This window comes from Mustelus asterias, chromosome 7 (assembly GCF_964213995.1).
Source record: "Mustelus asterias chromosome 7, sMusAst1.hap1.1, whole genome shotgun sequence".
Lineage (NCBI taxonomy): Eukaryota > Metazoa > Chordata > Chondrichthyes > Carcharhiniformes > Triakidae > Mustelus > Mustelus asterias.
This window is the reverse complement of record NC_135807.1, coordinates 124,526,788-124,535,074: the sequence shown is the minus strand read 5'-3', so window position 1 is coordinate 124,535,074 and position 8,287 is coordinate 124,526,788.

Genomic DNA, 8,287 nt, shown 5'->3' with positions numbered 1-8,287 from the left:
GATACAGATTCCACTAATTCACTCTTTGAATTGAGGATTTGGTTTGTGTGCCCCCTCCAAATTCTCTCATCATCAAATTGTATGGTATCAGAAATCGGACTAGAAGGTAGCAGATGCCCACTTCTCACTTGTAGAATATTTCCTGCGAAAACTCTTTCTCCTTAATTAAAACTCCTCTGTTTCAATGTTTGTTTATGCTGAGTAACTTGTGCTTGTTATTGTCGCTCTATTATTGTAGGAGTATCAGGTGGCATGAGTAAATCAAATTTAGTTCTCCATTTCCTTCCCCTTGCAAATTTTGTGTTGTCACATGAGTAGTGTTCCACTAGGACATGAGAAAGTTGTTTACTGTCCCAGATAACGAACCTTTGTCTTTTGACACTTTAATGGCATGCTTCAGTGGTTGTATGGGTGTCTCTGTCAATCATTAGTGGACAGATGATATGGTGCAATTCTAATGTGCTGTGTATCATTGCTCTTAAGGTAATCCACAAATTCCTTGTGTTCTGTTATCACTGACTAGTTGTTCAGGCTTTCAAAATCTTGTGAATAACTCGTCCAAATTCTCTATGGTTATTTCTGTCATGGTAGATTTCATCATCATGACTTCAGGTCATTTTGAATGTGTGTCAACTAGGGCAAGAAACATATATCCTTCGATTGGTCCCACAAAACCTTAGTGTATTCTCTGCCATGGTTGTTTTGGCCACTTTCACAGATGAAGTGGTTGTAGAAGATGAATATTTTGTATTCTAGCACAGCTCTGGCATTGCCCCACTTTTTCTTCTATTTGTGAGTCAAGTCCTGGCCACTAGAAATAGCTTCTTGCAAGCTCTTTCATTCTTACTACCCTTGGAAGACCTTTGCACAATTGATGTGCGGGTTAGGTTGATTGGCTATGCTAAAATTGCCCTTAGTTTCCTGAGATGCGTAGGTTAGAGGGATTAGTGGATGGATATGGGGGTAGGGCCTGGGTGGGATTGTGGTCGGTGCAGACTCGATGGGCCGAATGGCCTCTTTCTGTACTGTAGGGTTTCTATGATTTCTATGATGTACCAGGATTTTTGGCTTCACAAACATAAAGGAATGATCACTCCATTTCTCCACAGCAGTACACCATTTTGGGCTGTTAATTCAAGTTCCCTTATGATATAAGGTCTGAATGTAGGATTCTTCCTTGGTTTGTCCAATGATGTTCCTCTTAAGACCATGTCCATAACTTTCCCCATCACCGGATCATTCTTTGTGTCTCTTTGCACCTGAGACAATGTCATTTGTACACCCTCTACCAGGGAACTGTATAATATGTTGATGTAGCTATCCTGTGATTCAGTTTTATCCTGAATTGGCAACTCGATAAGGCATTACCATTGGCATGTTGCTCTGATCTCCTATATTTGATACTATAATTTTGTGCTGATAGTATGAAAGACCATCTTTGTAGATAACGTGCATCTGATGATGGAATTCCTTGTATGGACCAAAACTTGTTGTCAACAGCCTGTGGTCAATCAACAAATAGAAGTGTCTCCCATACAGTTACTGGTGAAATTGGTTGATTCCAAAAAATATGCTCATCTTCTTATTCAAGTTGAGCATAATTCTGTTCAGCACCTGATAAAGTTCAAGATGTGAATGCCATTGGTCGTTCTTCCCCTGTTGGCATCACATGCGAGACAACGGCAACCACTCCATAGGGCGATGCTTTGCATTAGTTGAGTTTTCAACTTTGAGTTAAAATGGACCAACACTTCAGACTTCTTTAACTCCTTTGTATGCATTTGCACTCTTTGTTGTCCAGTTCCATTGTTGGTTAGCACACAACAAGATATGAAATAGTTTCAGTGGTGTTGCAAGCTTTGGAATGAATTTTCCGTAATTATTCATTATTCATTCATGGGACATGGGCATCACTGGCTGGCCAGCATTTATTGCTCATCCCTAGTTGCCTGAGGGCAGTTGAGAGTCAAACACATTGCTGTGGCACTAGAGTCACATGTAGGCCAGGCTGGGCCTACATGTGACTCCAGACATTAGTGCACCAGATCGGCTTTTCAGACAATCGACAATGGTTTCATGGTCATCAGTAGATTCTTAATTCCAGATTTTATTTTTATTGATATCATTGATTTTTTTTATTGATTCCAGATATCTTTTTTATTGCTACCCTTGTTTAAGAAGGATAGCAAAAATAATCCAGGTAATTACAGGCCGGTGAGCCTTACATCAGTGGTAGGGAAATTATTGGAGAGGATTCTTCGAGACAGGATTTATTCCCACTTGGAAATAAGTGGACGTATTAGTGAGAGGCAAGATAGTTTTGTGAAGGGGAGGTCGTGTCTCACTAACTTGATCGAGTTTTTCGAGGAAGTGACGAAGATGATTGATGAGGGTAGGGTAGTGGGATGTTGTCTACGTGAACTTCAGTAAGGCCTTTGACAAGGTCCCTCATGGCAGACTGGCGCAGAAGGTGAAGTCGCATGGGATCCGAGGTGAGCTGTTAAGGTGGATACAAAACTGGCTCAGTCAAAGAAGACAGAGGGTAGCAGTGGAAGGGTGCGTTTCTGAATGGAGGGCTGTGACAAGTGGCGTTCCTCAGGGATCAGTGCTAGGACCTTTGTTGTTTTATATATATATATATTTATATATATATATATATATATATATATTGGAGGAAAATGTAAAAATGTAACCGGTTTGATTAGTAAGTTTGCGGACGACACAAAGGTTGGTGGATTTGCAGATAGCGATGAGGACCATCAAAGGATACAGCAGGATATAGACCAGTTGGAGACTTGGGTAGAAAGATGGCAGATGGAGTTTAATCCGGACAAATGTGAGGTAATGTATTTTGGAAAGTCTAATACAGATAGGAAATATACAGTAAATGGCAGGACCCTTAAGAGTATTGATAGACAAAGGGATCTGGGTGTACAGGTACACAGGTCACTGAAAGTAGCAATGCAGGTGGAGAAGGTAGACAAGAAGGCATACGGCATGCTTGCCTTCATCGGCCGGGGCATTGAGTTTAAAAATTGGCAAGTCATGTTGCAGCTTAGTTAAGCCGCACTTGGAATATAGTGTTCAATTCTGGTCGCTACATTACCAGAAGGATGTGGAGGCTTTGGAGAGGGTACAGAAAAGATTTACCAGGATGTTGCCTGGTATGGAGGGCATTAGCTATGAGGAGAGGTTGGAGAAACTTGGTTTGTTCTCACTGGAGCGACGGAGGTTGAGGGGCGACCTGATAGAAGTCTACAAGGTTATGAGAGGCATGGACAGAGTGGATAGTCAGAAGCTTTTTCCCAGGGTGCATAGGGGGCATAGGTTTAAGGTGCGAGGGGCAAGGTTTAAAGGAGATGTACGAGGCAAATTTTTTACACAGAGAATAGTGGGTGCCTGGAACTCGTTGCCAGGGGAGGTAGTGGAAGCGGATACAGTAGTGACTTTTAAGGGGCGTCTTGACAAATACATAAATAGGATGGGAATAGAGGGATATGGTCCCCGGAAGGGTAGGGGGTTTTAGTTCAGTCAGACAGCATGGTGGGTGCAAGCTTGGAGGGCCGAAGGGCCTGTTCCTGTGCTGTAATTTTCTTTGTTCTTTATTCTTTGAATTCAAATTCCACCATCTGCCATGGCAGGATTCGAACCTGGGTCCCCAGAACATTAGCTGAGTTTATGGATTAATAATCTAGCGATAATACCACTAAGCCATCGCCTCCCCAAATAATAATTTATAAGTCCTAAAAATGATCATAACTGTGACACATTCTGTGGTCTTGGCACCTCGAGGATCCCTGTCATTTTCTTTGGTTCTTTATGAAGACCAGCTTTATCTATCATGTGAGTTTGAGAACTGATTGACAGTTTGGAAAATGCACATTTTTCATTCTTTACAAGAAGATTGTGCTTCTCTAGATGCTCCAGTATTTTTTCTAAGTTTTGTCAATGTTCCTGTTCATTTTTGCCTGTGATTAGAATGTCATGATGTGGAGATGCCAGCGTTGGACTGGGGTAATCTATTAGAATGTCATCCAGATCACAATGGACACTGTTAAGGCCACTTAGGGTTTTATCCATGGACTTTTGGAATAAGGCCAGTGCCAATGTAATTCCGAAGGGTAAGTGTTTATACCAGAAGAATCTTTAGTGAATAACAATCGTTAGCAGTGGTTGCAACTCAATTGCCACCTTCATTTGGAGATGTGCTCGGGACAAGTCTATCTCACTGATCCGCTGACCCCCAGACAGTCCAGTGAATAGGTCCTCAATTAATGGTAAGGCGTACTGGTTGACACACAGCACTGGATTTATCATCACTGCAAATTCTTTTAGAATCATCTGGTTTAATGACAGGGCTGACTGGAGTTGCCCAATCACTCATGGTTTGAAGTCAATCACTCCATCCTTTACTAGTTTCTTTAGATGGGTTGTTTTAGTCTTTTGAAATTCACAGATCAAGTTACCCTGCAAAGATCAAGATCACTTTATTGTCAATAAATGGACAGACCTTTTGATATCGTATTGGGATTGGTGCCTACTCTTTTAAAAATATTTGTCTCCAAATAAAGACATTATACTTCAACTTCATCACTCTTTATATCCTATTCTATATTTAATAGAAAGCACTGTATAATGTTGAAAATGGAAACACGCTGTCAAAGATTTTCATCTTGCACTCATCTAGAGAAACACAGGAATGGCAAATTTCAAACAACCACAACAATTTATACTTTTGGACTAAAAATGCTAACTAGTTGTCAAGTTGACTCTGACTGGCTGAAGTATTGCCATAGAGAAAGCAACAGGGAACTAACTATAGGCTCCCCATGCTTCCAGGTAATTCAAAACAGCTTGAACATATTCCTTTTGTTTGCAGCAAATGGGTCCCTGTGTATGAATGTACGTCACTTCTAACAAGCTTAAATGAGTTATGGTATGAGCTTGACTGATTATTTTAAACACTAGAAATTTTGTTTTGGGTTTGGCAAACACAGTCTGGTTGAGTACAGTCTGTACTCTGCCGGAGGAACATGTTGTTTCATTTAACCAGCTAATTGTTGGGATGTTCAGCCAACATAATTGGCATCACACTGGCACTAGTGCGCTAATAGTCACACTAGCAACCAATTTAAGATAATCAGTTGAGCTCATAACATGGTACATTTACACTTGTTCAGGGCAACATTCATTCAACACAGGGAACTGCTTTCTGCAAACAAATTTATATTATACAATTGATACAATTTTTTGTCCACAAAAATGAGTTCGCAGGTTCTTCAATTGGACTTTTAGGCCAGGTATCTTGCTATTTCTATACTTTCAAGCTTTCTACCTTTTTCTAAATTACAAGAGGCGCCTATAATTCTGTTCTTCTTTCTCCATAGCAATGCCTCAGTCAATCAGGATTTGACAATCAATTAATACTCCCCTTTCTCCTATCGTACAAATGGTGACCATTTGAAATTTAGCATTCTTGCATTTGTCCTGATGAGTGTCTGATTAGAAGCTTCGACAAAATATTTCTTTTCAGCATTCGAGTTCTGTACTACTGAGCAATTGTTTGAGAAGCACTGTGCAAACTCAGAAACAATAAGAAAACAACAAATTAATCTGGCATACAGAGTTTTTCACATTGTCTGGTCACTTTCAAGACGGTCATGCAAATTGTCATAAATGTAATCAGAGAGTGATGGTAATGATGGACAGAAAAGGGATGGGGGGAGGGGGGTGGTGGTCATTGGCCCATCATGTTTCCATGGTAAAAAAAGAACAACCTGGCATAATCCTACTTTCCTCCTCCAGGCCCATAGCTTTGTAGGTCAGGAGATTTTTTAAAAATTCAGTCTCAGGATGCGGACAACATTGACAAGACAGGTAATTATTGCCTATGCTGGTTCCCTTTACAAGGTTGCTATGGGCTATTTCATAGAGCAATATATAGTCAATTACATTGGTGTGAGATTTGAATCACGTATAGGCAAGGCCAGGGAAGGATAGCAGTTTGAAAAGAACATTAGTGAGCCAATTGGGGTTTTATGACAATCTAATAGTTCCCTGGCCAATTTACAGATTTTTTAAAAAAACAAATTAAATTTTCAACATAATTATGGAATTTTCACTCATGTTCTCAGAATTATTATCCGAAGCCTCTGGACTATTAATCCAGTAATACCCTAGGAGTGTACATTGTTTTCATTGCAGATATTTTGCGATTTTAAAAAATTGCATGGTTCATGCTCCATTGTGTTCCAGGTTATTAAATATACAAGTAGAAATGATACATTGCATTAGATTTACACACAAATTAAGGTTTAGTGTTGATTCAATTTTCATTTTGAGCTGACTCATGCGTTGGTTGCATAAAATTACTCCAAGGCCTTAGTACTTTTGCACACAATATTTTGAGAGTCAGGTTTATCTTTCTAGGCACTAGCTAAAAGTTAATTAAGAGACCTTCTTTCACATATGCAAATTATTCACTTTGCTCTATTTTTATGGATTTAATAACCAATAAGATTAAATGGAGCCACAGAAAAAGTTGGCATCAAACTATAAAGATAAAATCTCCACAAACAGGCCTTGTTCTGTACCTCATGCGGTTTCACAAATTAATAGAGGGGTGAGAACACAATCATGATCATACGTATTGGTAGTAATAATATTATAATTTGTTCTTTTGCAAGAAAATATCACTGCTTGATTGACTATAGAAGCAAGGTTAGAACATAGAACAGTACAGCACAGAACAGGCCCTTCGGCCCACGATGTTGTGCCGAGCTTTATCTGAAACCAAGATCAAGCTATCCCACTCACTATCATCCTGGTGTGCTCCATGTGCCTATCCAATAACCGCTTAAATGTTCCTAAAGTGTCTGACTCCACTATCACTGCAGGCAGTCCATTCCACACCCCAACCACTCTCTGCGTAAAGAACCTACCTCTGATATCCTTCCTGTATCTCCCACCACGAACCCTATAGTTATGCCCCCTTGTAATAGCTCCATCCACCCGAGGAAATAGTCTTTGAACGTTCACTCTATCTATTCCCTTCATCATTTTATAAACCTCTATTAAGTCTCCCCTCAGCCTCCTCCGCTCCAGAGAGAACAGCCCTAGCTCCCTCAACCTTTCCTCATAAGACCTACCCTCCAAACCAGGCAGCATCCTGGTAAATCTCCTCTGCACTCTTTCCAGCGCTTCCACATCCTTCTTATAGTGAGGTGACCAGAACTGCACACAATATTCCAAATGTGGTCTTACCAAGGTCCTGTACAGTTGCAGCATAACCCCATGGCTCTTAAACTCCAACCCCCTGTTAATAAAAGCTAACACACTATAGGCCGCCTTCACAGCTCTATCCACTTGAGTGGCAACCTTTAGAGATCTGTGGATATGAACCCCAAGATCTCTGTTCCTCCACAGTCTTCAGAACCCTACCTTTGACCCTGTAATCCACATTTAAATTAGTCCTACCAAAATGAATCACCTCACATTTATCAGGGTTAAACTCCATTTGCCATTTTTCAGCCCAGCTTTGCATCCTATCTATGTCTCTTTGCAGCCTACAACAGCCCTCCACCTCATCCACTACTCCACCAATCTTGGTGTCATCAGCAAATTTACTGATCCACCCTTCAGCCCCCTCCTCTAAGTCATTAATAAAAATCACAAAGAGCAGAGGACCAAGCACTGATCCCTGTGGCACTCCGCTAGCAACCTGCCTCCAATCCGAAAATTTTCCATCGACCACCACCCTCTGTCTTCGATCAGACAGCCAGTTACCTATCCAATCGGCCAACTTTCCCTCTATCCCACACCTCCTCACTTTCATCATAAGCCGACCATGGGGGACCTTATCAAACGCCTTACTAAAATCCATGTATATGACATCAACTGCCCTACCTTCATCAACACACTTTGTTACCTCCTCAAAAAATTCTATCAAATTTGTGAGGCACGACTTGCCCTTCACGAATCCGTGCTGACTATCCCAGATTAATCCGCATCTTTCTAAATGGTCGTAAATCCCATCTCTAAGGACCTTTTCCATCAATTTACCAACCACCGAAGTAAGACTAACCGGTCTTGACCGGTTGATGACCTTTTACCTATAATTACAGGTTCATCAGACAGGGACAGGAAGATACGTGGCCTAAATGACCAATTGGAGAATCTGTCATTTTGTGGACAACTGGAAAACATTTTCAAGTGAAGATAAGCTTTTAAGGGAACATGGGCTACATTTCAATTGGTGAGGATGGTGAGGAAGCAGTCAAAGAGCTTT